Source organism: Balaenoptera physalus, assembly GCF_965194825.1.
Source record: "Balaenoptera physalus genome assembly, chromosome: 5".
Lineage (NCBI taxonomy): Eukaryota > Metazoa > Chordata > Mammalia > Artiodactyla > Balaenopteridae > Balaenoptera > Balaenoptera physalus.
Window position 1 is genome coordinate 19864663 of NC_138884.1, and position 12668 is coordinate 19877330.

Below are 12668 nucleotides of genomic sequence, written 5' to 3' on the forward strand. Positions count from 1 at the left end.
CATAAACACAGCAGTGAAAAGCAGCTAAACCCCATTTTAAAAATCAATTACTTTTAAAAACCCGTGAAACAAAGACAGTGAAAGAGAGAGAAATTCTTACAAAATTCGTTCAGGGGCTGTGATGCCACCTGGATTGACCATATCTAGACCCACAGCTGATTGAGATATAAGGGTGCACACTCTTGGGGCTGAGAGTTTTGGTGAGGTTGGGTGAGGAAACGCAGACCCTTTAAAGTAATACTGCGTGGTACCCATCCCATGGGTCCCAAATCTCCAGGTTCAAGGGCATCTTCCTACATCGAAAACATGCATATGAAACCCAGAAGATGGTACACCGTGTGATCGGGAAAGGTTTCTAAAACGCACCTCATTTCTCATCTCCTTGTGCTCGGGTTCGCCATTCCAGCCGCTTTACTAGCAATCTCCCTCCTTGGAGAAGCAGCACCTTTAACCTCCTGTTCCGTACATGTTGCAATTTGTCCTGAGGATGAACGGGAAGAGGGGGAACCAATGAGAGACTAGCTCTAGGTGTTGGGACAGGCACAGGTCACTCTATTTTCCCATCAGGAAGAAGAATTAACCACAGGATCAGCCTGCCGCCCGGGACCACAATAGGGCCTGAAGCAATCCTGCGCTTTTGCGGCCAGCTCCCAAGAAAGCGAGTTGAAAAATGGAGCTCAGGGGCACTGCAATTCACAAACCTGCAGACTTATAAATGATCACTCTCGTCCTCAAATATATTGGGGGAAGGCAACGAAGAGGATTTGAAAGCAAGGCAGAATTGCAGGAAACAGATTTCAGGAGGTAGATTCGAATCGCCTTTAAAGCACAGGAAAAGCGGCAAAACCTCGACAATGATGCCCTTGGCCAAAAAGGGCGTATGCGTTTTTTCCTGAATATATTCAGGAAAAAACGCATACGCCCTTTTTGGCCAACCAAGCAACCTGGAAAGGCAAATCAGCGCTACAAAGAATTCTCGCTTCCCAACGGTCAAAAGGGCCATGCTGAATAAAGTGTCAAAACCAGAAATGCAGGACAGGCCATGGAGAAACGGGAGCCTTGCTACGCTGATGGGCGGGATGTAAATTGCCAACAGCCACTCTGGAGAAGTGTACGGTGGGTCCTGAAACATCAAAAAACTCAGCTTAGAGAGCATAGGGCACTTCCACTCATGGGCGTATAAATTCGGAAAACTAGAAATCAGCAAGACACAGGCACCCCAAAGTTTAGGGCTGCTCTGTTGACAAGCACCTCCACTTGGTTACACCTTAAAATATCCCAGGAAAGAGAAAAATGGATAAAGAAGTTGTGGTCCTTATGTACAATGGAATATCACTCAGCCAAGCAATCAACGTCATAAGGCTAGTAGCAGCATGATGAGTGGATTTAGTACGACGATTCTAAGTGAAATAAGTCACACAGAAAAAGATACTTATCATAAGATATCACTTATAGAGGGAATGTAAAAACCGCTACCCTTGAACTGAATTACAAAACAGAACAGAGTCACACGTTTAGAAAACACACTATGGCTGCTTAACGGGAAAGTGAGGTGGGGTGTTGCATAAAACAAGGGTTTCAAATTAGCTCAGATACCGTTCCATAATCACAATATGTAATAGACAAGACCTACTCCTTGCTCAGTGAACTGGACTCAACACCCCCTATTCACCGCCCAAGAATATATCTGACTAGTAAGAATCTTAAAACCTATGTATGATAATCTCTCTGTAAGTGAGTCAAGTGGGTGTAAAGCGGCATAAACACAGCAGTGAAAACCAGGCAACCCCATTTTAAAAATCAATTACTTTTCAAAGCCCGTGAAACAAAGACAGTGAAAGAGAGAGAAATTCTTACAAAATTCGTTCAGGGGCTGTAATGCCACCTGGATTGACCATATCTAGACCCACAGCTGATTGAGATATAAGGGTGGACACTCTTGGGGCTGAGAGGTTTGGTGAGGTTGGGTGAGGAAACGCAGACCCTTTAAAGTAATACTGCGTGGCACCCATCCCATGGGTCCCAAATCTCCAGGTTCAAGGGCATCTTCCTACATCGAAAACATGCATATGAAACCCAGAAGATGGTACACCGTGTGATCGGGAAAGGTTTCTAAAACGCACCTCATTTCTCATCACCTTGTGCTCGGGTTCGCCATTCCAGCCGCTTTACTAGCAATCTCCCTCCTTGGAGAAGCAGCACCTTTAACCTCCTGTTCCGTACATGTTGCAATTTGTCCTGAGGATGAACGGGAAGAGGGGGAACCAATGAGAGACTAGCTCTAGGTGTTGGGACAGGCACAGGTCACTCTATTTTCCCATCAGGAAGAAGAATTAACCACAGGCTCAGCCTGCCGCCCGGGACCAGAATAGGGCCTGAAGCAATCCTGCGCTTTTGCGGACAGCTCCCAAGAAAGCGAGTTGAAAAATGGAGCTCAGGGGAACTGCAATTCACAAACCTGCAGACTTATAAATGATCACTCTCGTCCTCAAATATATTGGGGAAGGCAACGAAGAGGATTTGAAAGCAAGGCAGAATTGCAGGAAACAGATTTCAGGAGGTAGATTCGAATCGCCTTTAAAGCACAGGAAAAGCGGCAAAACCTCGACAATGATGCCCTTGGCCAAAAAGGGCGTATGCGTTTTTTCCTGAATATATTCAGGAAAAAACGCATACGCCTTTTTGGCCAACCAAGCAACCTGGAAAGGCAAATCAGCGCTGCAAAGAAGTCTCGCTTCCCAACGGTCAAAAGGGCCATGCTGAATAAAGTGTCAAAACCAGAAATGCAGGACAGGCCATGGAGAAATGGGAGCCTTGCTACGCTGATGGGCGGGATGTAAATTGCCAACAGCCACTCTGGAGAAGTGTACGGTGTGTCCTGAAACATCAAAAAACTCAGCTTAGAGAGCATAGGGCACTTCCACTCATGGGCGTCTAAATTCGGAAAACTAAAAATCAGCAAGACACAGGCACCCCACAGTTTAGGGCTGCTCTGTTGACAAGCACCTCCACTTGGTTACACCTTAAATATCCCAGGAAAGAGAAAAATGGATAAAGAAGTTGTGGTCCTTATGTACAATGGAATATCACTCAGCCAAGAAATCAACGTCATAAGGCTAGTAGCAGCATGATGAGTGGATTTAGGTACGACGATTCTAAGTGAAATAAGTCACACAGAAAAAGGTACTTATCATAAGATATCACTTATAGAGGGAATGTAAAAACCGCTACCTTGAACTGAATTACAAAACAGAACAGAGTCACACGTTTAGAAAACACACTATGGCTGCTTAACGGGAAAGGTGAGGTGGGGTGATGCATAAAACAAGGGTTTCAAATTAGCTCAGATACCGTTCCATAAACCCAATATGTAATAGACAAGACCTACTCCTTGCTCAGTGAACTGGACTCAACACCCCCTATTCACCGCCCAAGAATATATCTGACTAGTAAGAATCTTAAAACCTATGTATTGATATCTCTCTGTAAGTGAGTCAAGTGGGTGTAAAGCGGCATAAGCACAGCAGTGAAAAGCAGCTAACCCCATTTTAAAAATCAATTACTTTAAAAATCCGTGAAACAAAGACAGTGAAAAAGAGAGAAAATCTTACAAAATTCGTTCAGGGGCTGTGATGCCACCTGGATTGACCATATCTAGACCCACAGCTGATTAGAGACATAAGGGTGGACTCTCTTGGGGCTGAGAGGTTTGGTGAGGTTGGGTGAGGAAACGCAGACCCCTTTAGAGTAATAGTGCGTGGTACCCATCCCATGGGTCCCAAATCTCCAAGTTCAAGGGCATCTTCCTACATCGAAAACATGCATGAGAAACCCAGAAGATGGTACACCGAGTGATCGGGAAAGGTTTCTAAAACGCACCTCATTTCTGATCTCCTTGTGCTCGGGTTCGCCATTCCAGCCGCTTTACTAGCAATCTCCCTCCTTGGAAAAGCAGCACCTTTAACCTCCTGTTCCGTACAGGTTGCAATTTGTCCTGAGGATGAACGGGAAGAGGGGAACCAATGAGAGACTAGCTCTAGGTGTTGGGACAGGCACAGGTCACTCTATTTTCCCATCAGGAAGAAGAATTAACCACAGGCTCAGCCTGCCGCCCGGGACCAGAATAGGGCCTGAAGCAATCCTGCGCTTTTGCGGCCAGCTCCCAAGAAAGCGAGTTGAAAAATGGAGCTCAGGGGCACTGCAATTCACAAACCTGCAGACTTATAAATGATCACTCTCGTCCTCAAATATATTGGGGGAAGGCAACGAAGAGGATTTGAAAGCAAGGCAGAATTGCAGGAAACAGATTTCAGGAGGTAGATTCGAATCGCCTTTAAAGCACAGGAAAAGCGGCAAAACCTCGACAATGATGCCCTTGGCCAAAAAGGGCGTATGCGTTTTTCCTGAATATATTCAGGAAAAAACGCATACGCCCTTTTTGGCCAACCAAGCAACCTGGAAAGGCAAATCAGCGCTACAACGAAGTCTCGCTTCCCAACGGTCAAAAGGGCCATGCTGAATAAAGTGTCAAAACCAGAAATGCAGGACAGGCCATGGAGAAACGGGAGCCTTGCTACGCTGATGGGCGGGATGTAAATTGCCAACAGCCACTCTGGAGAAGTGTACGGTGTGTCCTGAAACATCAAAAAACTCAGCTTAGAGAGCATAGGGCACTTCCACTCATGGGCGTCTAAATTCGGAAAACTAAAAATCAGCAAGACACAGGCACCCCAAAGTTTAGGGCTGCTCTGTTGACAAGCACCTCCACTTGGTTACACCTTAAATATCCCAGGAAAGAGAAAAATGGATAAAGAAGTTGTGGTCCTTATGTACAATGGAATATCACTCAGCCAAGCAATCAACGTCATAAGGCTAGTAGCAGCATGATGAGTGGATTTAGGTACGACGATTCTAAGTGAAATAAGTCACACAGAAAAAAGATACTTATCATAAGATATCACTTATAGAGGGAATGTAAAAACCGCTACCCTTGAACTGAATTACAAAACAGAACAGAGTCACACGTTTAGAAAACACACTATGGCTGCTTAACGGGAAAGGTGAGGTGGGGTGTTGCATAAAACTAGGGTTTCAAATTAGCTCAGATACCGTTCCATAATCACAATATGTAATAGACAAGACCTACTCCTTGCTCAGTGAACTGGACTCAACACCCCCTATTCACCGCCCAAGAATATATCTGACTAGTAAGAATCTTAAAACCTATGTATTGATATCTCTCTGTAAGTGAGTCAAGTGGGTGTAAAGCGGCATAAACACAGCAGTGAAAACCAGGCAAACCCCATTTTAAAAATCAATTACTTTTCAAAGCCCGTGAAACAAAGACAGTGAAAGAGAGAGAAATTCTTACAAAATTCGTTCAGGGGCTGTAATGCCACCTGGATTGACCATATCTAGACCCACAGCTGATTGAGATATAAGGGTGGACACTCTTGGGGCTGAGAGGTTTGGTGAGGTTGGGTGAGGAAACGCAGACCCTTTAAAGTAATACTGCGTGGCACCCATCCCATGGGTCCCAAATCTCCAGGTTCAAGGGCATCTTCCTACATCGAAAACATGCATATGAAACCCAGAAGATGGTACACCGTGTGATCGGGAAAGGTTTCTAAAACGCACCTCATTTCTCATCACCTTGTGCTCGGGTTCGCCATTCCAGCCGCTTTACTAGCAATCTCCCTCCTTGGAGAAGCAGCACCTTTAACCTCCTGTTCCGTACATGTTGCAATTTGTCCTGAGGATGAACGGGAAGAGGGGGAACCAATGAGAGACTAGCTCTAGGTGTTGGGACAGGCACAGGTCACTCTATTTTCCCATCAGGAAGAAGAATTAACCACAGGCTCAGCCTGCCGCCCGGGACCAGAATAGGGCCTGAAGCAATCCTGCGCTTTTGCGGACAGCTCCCAAGAAAGCGAGTTGAAAAATGGAGCTCAGGGGAACTGCAATTCACAAACCTGCAGACTTATAAATGATCACTCTCGTCCTCAAATATATTGGGGGAAGGCAACGAAGAGGATTTGAAAGCAAGGCAGAATTGCAGGAAACAGATTTCAGGAGGTAGATTCGAATCGCCTTTAAAGCACAGGAAAAGCGGCAAAACCTCGACAATGATGCCCTTGGCCAAAAAGGGCGTATGCGTTTTTTCCTGAATATATTCAGGAAAAAACGCATACGCCCTTTTTGGCCAACCAAGCAACCTGGAAAGGCAAATCAGCGCTGCAAAGAAGTCTCGCTTCCCAACGGTCAAAAGGGCCATGCTGAATAAAGTGTCAAAACCAGAAATGCAGGACAGGCCATGGAGAAATGGGAGCCTTGCTACGCTGATGGGCGGGATGTAAATTGCCAACAGCCACTCTGGAGAAGTGTACGGTGTGTCCTGAAACATCAAAAAACTCAGCTTAGAGAGCATAGGGCACTTCCACTCATGGGCGTCTAAATTCGGAAAACTAAAAATCAGCAAGACACAGGCACCCCACAGTTTAGGGCTGCTCTGTTGACAAGCACCTCCACTTGGTTACACCTTAAATATCCCAGGAAAGAGAAAAATGGATAAAGAAGTTGTGGTCCTTATGTACAATGGAATATCACTCAGCCAAGAAATCAACGTCATAAGGCTAGTAGCAGCATGATGAGTGGATTTAGGTACGACGATTCTAAGTGAAATAAGTCACACAGAAAAAGGTACTTATCATAAGATATCACTTATAGAGGGAATGTAAAAACCGCTACCCTTGAACTGAATTACAAAACAGAACAGAGTCACACGTTTAGAAAACACACTATGGCTGCTTAACGGGAAAGGTGAGGTGGGGTGATGCATAAAACAAGGGTTTCAAATTAGCTCAGATACCGTTCCATAAACCCAATATGTAATAGACAAGACCTACTCCTTGCTCAGTGAACTGGACTCAACACCCCCTATTCACCGCCCAAGAATATATCTGACTAGTAAGAATCTTAAAACCTATGTATTGATATCTCTCTGTAAGTGAGTCAAGTGGGTGTAAAGCGGCATAAGCACAGCAGTGAAAAGCAGCTAAACCCCATTTTAAAAATCAATTACTTTTAAAAATCCGTGAAACAAAGACAGTGAAAAAGAGAGAAAATCTTACAAAATTCGTTCAGGGGCTGTGATGCCACCTGGATTGACCATATCTAGACCCACAGCTGATTAGAGACATAAGGGTGGACTCTCTTGGGGCTGAGAGGTTTGGTGAGGTTGGGTGAGGAAACGCAGACCCTTTAGAGTAATAGTGCGTGGTACCCATCCCATGGGTCCCAAATCTCCAAGTTCAAGGGCATCTTCCTACATCGAAAACATGCATGAGAAACCCAGAAGATGGTACACCGAGTGATCGGGAAAGGTTTCTAAAACGCACCTCATTTCTGATCTCCTTGTGCTCGGGTTCGCCATTCCAGCCGCTTTACTAGCAATCTCCCTCCTTGGAAAAGCAGCACCTTTAACCTCCTGTTCCGTACAGGTTGCAATTTGTCCTGAGGATGAACGGGAAGAGGGGGAACCAATGAGAGACTAGCTCTAGGTGTTGGGACAGGCACAGGTCACTCTATTTTCCCATCAGGAAGAAGAATTAACCACAGGCTCAGCCTGCCGCCCGGGACCAGAATAGGGCCTGAAGCAATCCTGCGCTTTTGCGGCCAGCTCCCAAGAAAGCGAGTTGAAAAATGGAGCTCAGGGGCACTGCAATTCACAAACCTGCAGACTTATAAATGATCACTCTCGTCCTCAAATATATTGGGGGAAGGCAACGAAGAGGATTTGAAAGCAAGGCAGAATTGCAGGAAACAGATTTCAGGAGGTAGATTCGAATCGCCTTTAAAGCACAGGAAAAGCGGCAAAACCTCGACAATGATGCCCTTGGCCAAAAAGGGCGTATGCGTTTTTTCCTGAATATATTCAGGAAAAAACGCATACGCCCTTTTTGGCCAACCAAGCAACCTGGAAAGGCAAATCAGCGCTACAACGAAGTCTCGCTTCCCAACGGTCAAAAGGGCCATGCTGAATAAAGTGTCAAAACCAGAAATGCAGGACAGGCCATGGAGAAACGGGAGCCTTGCTACGCTGATGGGCGGGATGTAAATTGCCAACAGCCACTCTGGAGAAGTGTACGGTGTGTCCTGAAACATCAAAAAACTCAGCTTAGAGAGCATAGGGCACTTCCACTCATGGGCGTCTAAATTCGGAAAACTACAAATCAGCAAGACACAGGCACCCCAAAGTTTAGGGCTGCTCTGTTGACAAGCACCTCCACTTGGTTACACCTTAAATATCCCAGGAAAGAGAAAAATGGATAAAGAAGTTGTGGTCCTTATGTACAATGGAATATCACTCAGCCATGAAATCAACGTCATAAGGCTAGTAGCAGCATGATGAGTGGATTTAGGTACGACGATTCTAAGTGAAATAAGTCACACAGAAAAAGATACTTATCATAAGATATCACTTATAGAGGGAATGTAAAAACCGCTACCCTTGAACTGAATTACAAAACAGAACAGAGTCACACGTTTAGAAAACACACTATGGCTGCTTAACGGGAAATGTGAGGTGGGGTGATGCATAAAACAAGGGTTTCAAATTAGCTCAGATACCGATTCCATAAACCCAATATGTAATAGACAAGACCTACTCCTTGCTCAGTGAACTGGACTCAATACCTCCTATTCACCGCCCAAGATTATATCTGACTAGTAAGAATCTTAAAACCTATGTATTGATATCTCTTTGTAAGTGAGTCAACTGGGTGTAAATTGGCATAAACACAGCAGTGAAAAGCAGCTAAACCCCATTTTAAAAATCAATTACTTTTAAAAACCCGTGAAACAAAGACAGTGAAAGAGAGAGAAATTCTTACAAAATTCGTTCAGGGGCTGTGATGCCACCTGGATTGACCATATCTAGACCCACAGCTGGATGAGACATAAGGGTGGACACTCTTGGGGCTGAGAGGTTTGGTGAGGTTGGGTGAGGAAACGCAGACCCTTTAAAGTAATACTGCGTGGTACCCATCCCATGGGTCCCAAATCTCCAGGTTCAAGGGCATCTTCCTACATCGAAAACATGCATATGAAACCCAGAAGATGGTACACCGTGTGATCGGGAAAGGTTTCTAAAACGCACCTCATTTCTCATCACCTTGTGCTCGGGTTCGCCATTCCAGCCGCTTTACTAGCAATCTCCCTCCTTGGAGAAGCAGCACCTTTAACCTCCTGTTCCGTACATGTTGCAATTTGTCCTGAGGATGAACGGGAAGAGGGGGAACCAATGAGAGACTAGCTCTAGGTGTTGGGACAGGCACAGGTCACTCTATTTTCCCATCAGGAAGAAGAATTAACCACAGGCTCAGCCTGCCGCCCGGGACCAGAATAGGGCCTGAAGCAATCCTGCGCTTTTGCGGCCAGCTCCCAAGAAAGCGAGTTGAAAAATGGAGCTCAGGGGCACTGCAATTCACAAACCTGCAGACTTATAAATGATCACTCTCGTCCTCAAATATATTGGGGGAAGGCAACGAAGAGGATTTGAAAGCAAGGCAGAATTGCAGGAAACAGATTTCAGGAGGTAGATTCGAATCGCCTTTAAAGCACAGGAAAAGCGGCAAAACCTCGACAATGATGCCCTTGGCCAAAAAGGGCGTATGCGTTTTTTCCTGAATATATTCAGGAAAAAACGCATACGCCCTTTTTGGCCAACCAAGCAACCTGGAAAGGGAAATCAGCGCTACAAAGAAGTCTCGCTTCCCAACGGTCAAAAGGGCCATGCTGAATAAAGTGTCAAAACCAGAAATGCAGGACAGGCCATGGAGAAACGGGAGCCTTGCTACGCTGATGGGCGGGATGTAAATTGCCAACAGCCACTCTGGAGAAGTGTACGGTGTGTCCTGAAACATCAAAAAACTCAGCTTAGAGAGCATAGGGCACTTCCACTCATGGGCGTCTAAATTCGGAAAACTAAAAATCAGCAAGACACAGGCACCCCAAAGTTTAGGGCTGCTCTGTTGACAAGCACCTCCACTTGGTTACACCTTAAATATCCCAGGAAAGAGAAAAATGGATAAAGAAGTTGTGGTCCTTATGTACAATGGAATATCACTCAGCCAAGCAATCAACGTCATAAGGCTAGTAGCAGCATGATGAGTGGATTTAGGTACGACGATTCTAAGTGAAATAAGTCACACAGAAAAAGATACTTATCATAAGATATCACTTATAGAGGGAATGTAAAAACCGCTACCCTTGAACTGAATTACAAAACAGAACAGAGTCACACGTTTAGAAAACACACTATGGCTGCTTAACGGGAAATGTGAGGTGGGGTGATGCATAAAACAAGGGTTTCAAATTAGCTCAGATACCGTTCCATAATCACAATATGTAATAGACAAGACCTACTCCTTGCTCAGTGAACTGGACTCAACACCCCCTATTCACCGCCCAATAATATATCTGATTAGTAAGAATCTTAAAACCTATGTATTGATATCTCTCTGTAAGTGAGTCAAGTGGGTGTAAAGCGGCATAAACACAGCAGTGAAAAGCAGCTAAACCCCATTTTAAAAATTAATTACTTTTAAAAACCCGTGAAACAAAGACAGTGAAAAAGAGAGAAAATCTTACAAAATTCGTTCAGGGGCTGTGATGCCACCTGGATTGACCATATCTAGACCCACAGCTGATTGAGACATAAGGGTGGACTCTCTTGGGGCTGAGAGGTGTGGTGAGGTTGGGTGAGGAAACGCAGACCCTTTAGAGTAATAGTGCGTGGTACCCATCCCATGGGTCACACATCTCCAGGTTCAAGGGCATCTTCCTACATCGAAAACATGCATGAGAAAGCCAGAAGATGGTACACCGAGTGATCGGGAAAGGTTTCTAAAACGCACCTCATTTCTCATCTCCTTGTGCTCGGGTTCGCCATTCCAGCCGCTTTACTAGCAATCTCCCTCCTTGGAAAAGCAGCAACTTTAACCTCCTGTTCCGTACAGGTTGCAATTTGTCCTGAGGATGAACGGGAAGAGGGGGAACCAATGAGAGATTAGCTCTAGGTGTTGGGACAGGCACAGGTCACTCTATTTTTCCATCAGGAAGAAGAATTAACCACAGGCTCAGCCTGCCGCCCGGGACCAGAATAGGGCCTGAAGCAATCCTGCGCTTTTGCGGCCAGCTCCCAAGAAAGCGAGTTGAAAAATGGAGCTCAGGGGCACTGCAATTCACAAACCTGCAGACTTATAAATGATCACTCTCGTCCTCAAATATATTGGGGGAAGGCAACGAAGAGGATTTGAAAGCAAGGCAGAATTGCAGGAAACAGATTTCAGGAGGTAGATTCGAATCGCCTTTAAAGCACAGGAAAAGCGGCAAAACCTCGACAATGATGCCCTTGGCCAAAAGGGGCGTATGCGTTTTTTCCTGAATATATTCAGGAAAAAACGCATACGCCCTTTTTGGCCAACCAAGCCACCTGGAAAGGGAAATCAGCGCTACAAAGAAGTCTCGCTTCCCAACGGTCAAAAGGGCCATGCTGAATAAAGTGTCAAAACGAAAAATGCAGGACAGGCCATGGAGAAACGGGAGCCTTGCTAAGGTGATGGGCGGGATGTAAATTGCCAACAGCCACTCTGGAGAAGTGTACGGTGTGTCCTGAAACATCAAAAAACTCAGCTTAGAGAGCATAGGGCACTTCCACTCATGGGCGTCTAAATTCGGAAAACTACAAATCAGCAAGACACAGGCACCCCAAAGTTTAGGGCTGCTCTGTTGACAAGCACCTCCACTTGGTTACACCTTAAATATCCCAGGAAAGAGAAAAATGGATAAAGAAGTTGTGGTCCTTATGTACAATGGAATATCACTCAGCCATGAAATCAACGTCATAAGGCTAGTAGCAGCATGATGAGTGGATTTAGGTACGACGATTCTAAGTGAAATAAGTCACACAGAAAAAGATACTTATCATAAGATATCACTTATAGAGGGAATGTAAAAACCGCTACCCTTGAACTGAATTACAAAACAGAACAGAGTCACACGTTTAGAAAACACACTATGGCTGCTTAACGGGAAATGTGAGGTGGGGTGATGCATAAAACAAGGGTTTCAAATTAGCTCAGATACCGATTCCATAAACCCAATATGTAATAGACAAGACCTACTCCTTGCTCAGTGAACTGGACTCAATACCTCCTATTCACCGCCCAAGATTATATCTGACTAGTAAGAATCTTAAAACCTATGTATTGATATCTCTTTGTAAGTGAGTCAACTGGGTGTAAATTGGCATAAACACAGCAGTGAAAAGCAGCTAAACCCCATTTTAAAAATCAATTACTTTTAAAAACCCGTGAAACAAAGACAGTGAAAGAGAGAGAAATTCTTACAAAATTCGTTCAGGGGCTGTGATGCCACCTGGATTGACCATATCTAGACCCACAGCTGGATGAGACATAAGGGTGGACACTCTTGGGGCTGAGAGGTTTGGTGAGGTTGGGTGAGGAAACGCAGACCCTTTAAAGTAATACTGCGTGGTACCCATCCCATGGGTCCCAAATCTCCAGGTTCAAGGGCATCTTCCTACATCGAAAACATGCATATGAAACCCAGAAGATGGTACACCGTGTGATCGGGAAAGGTTTCTA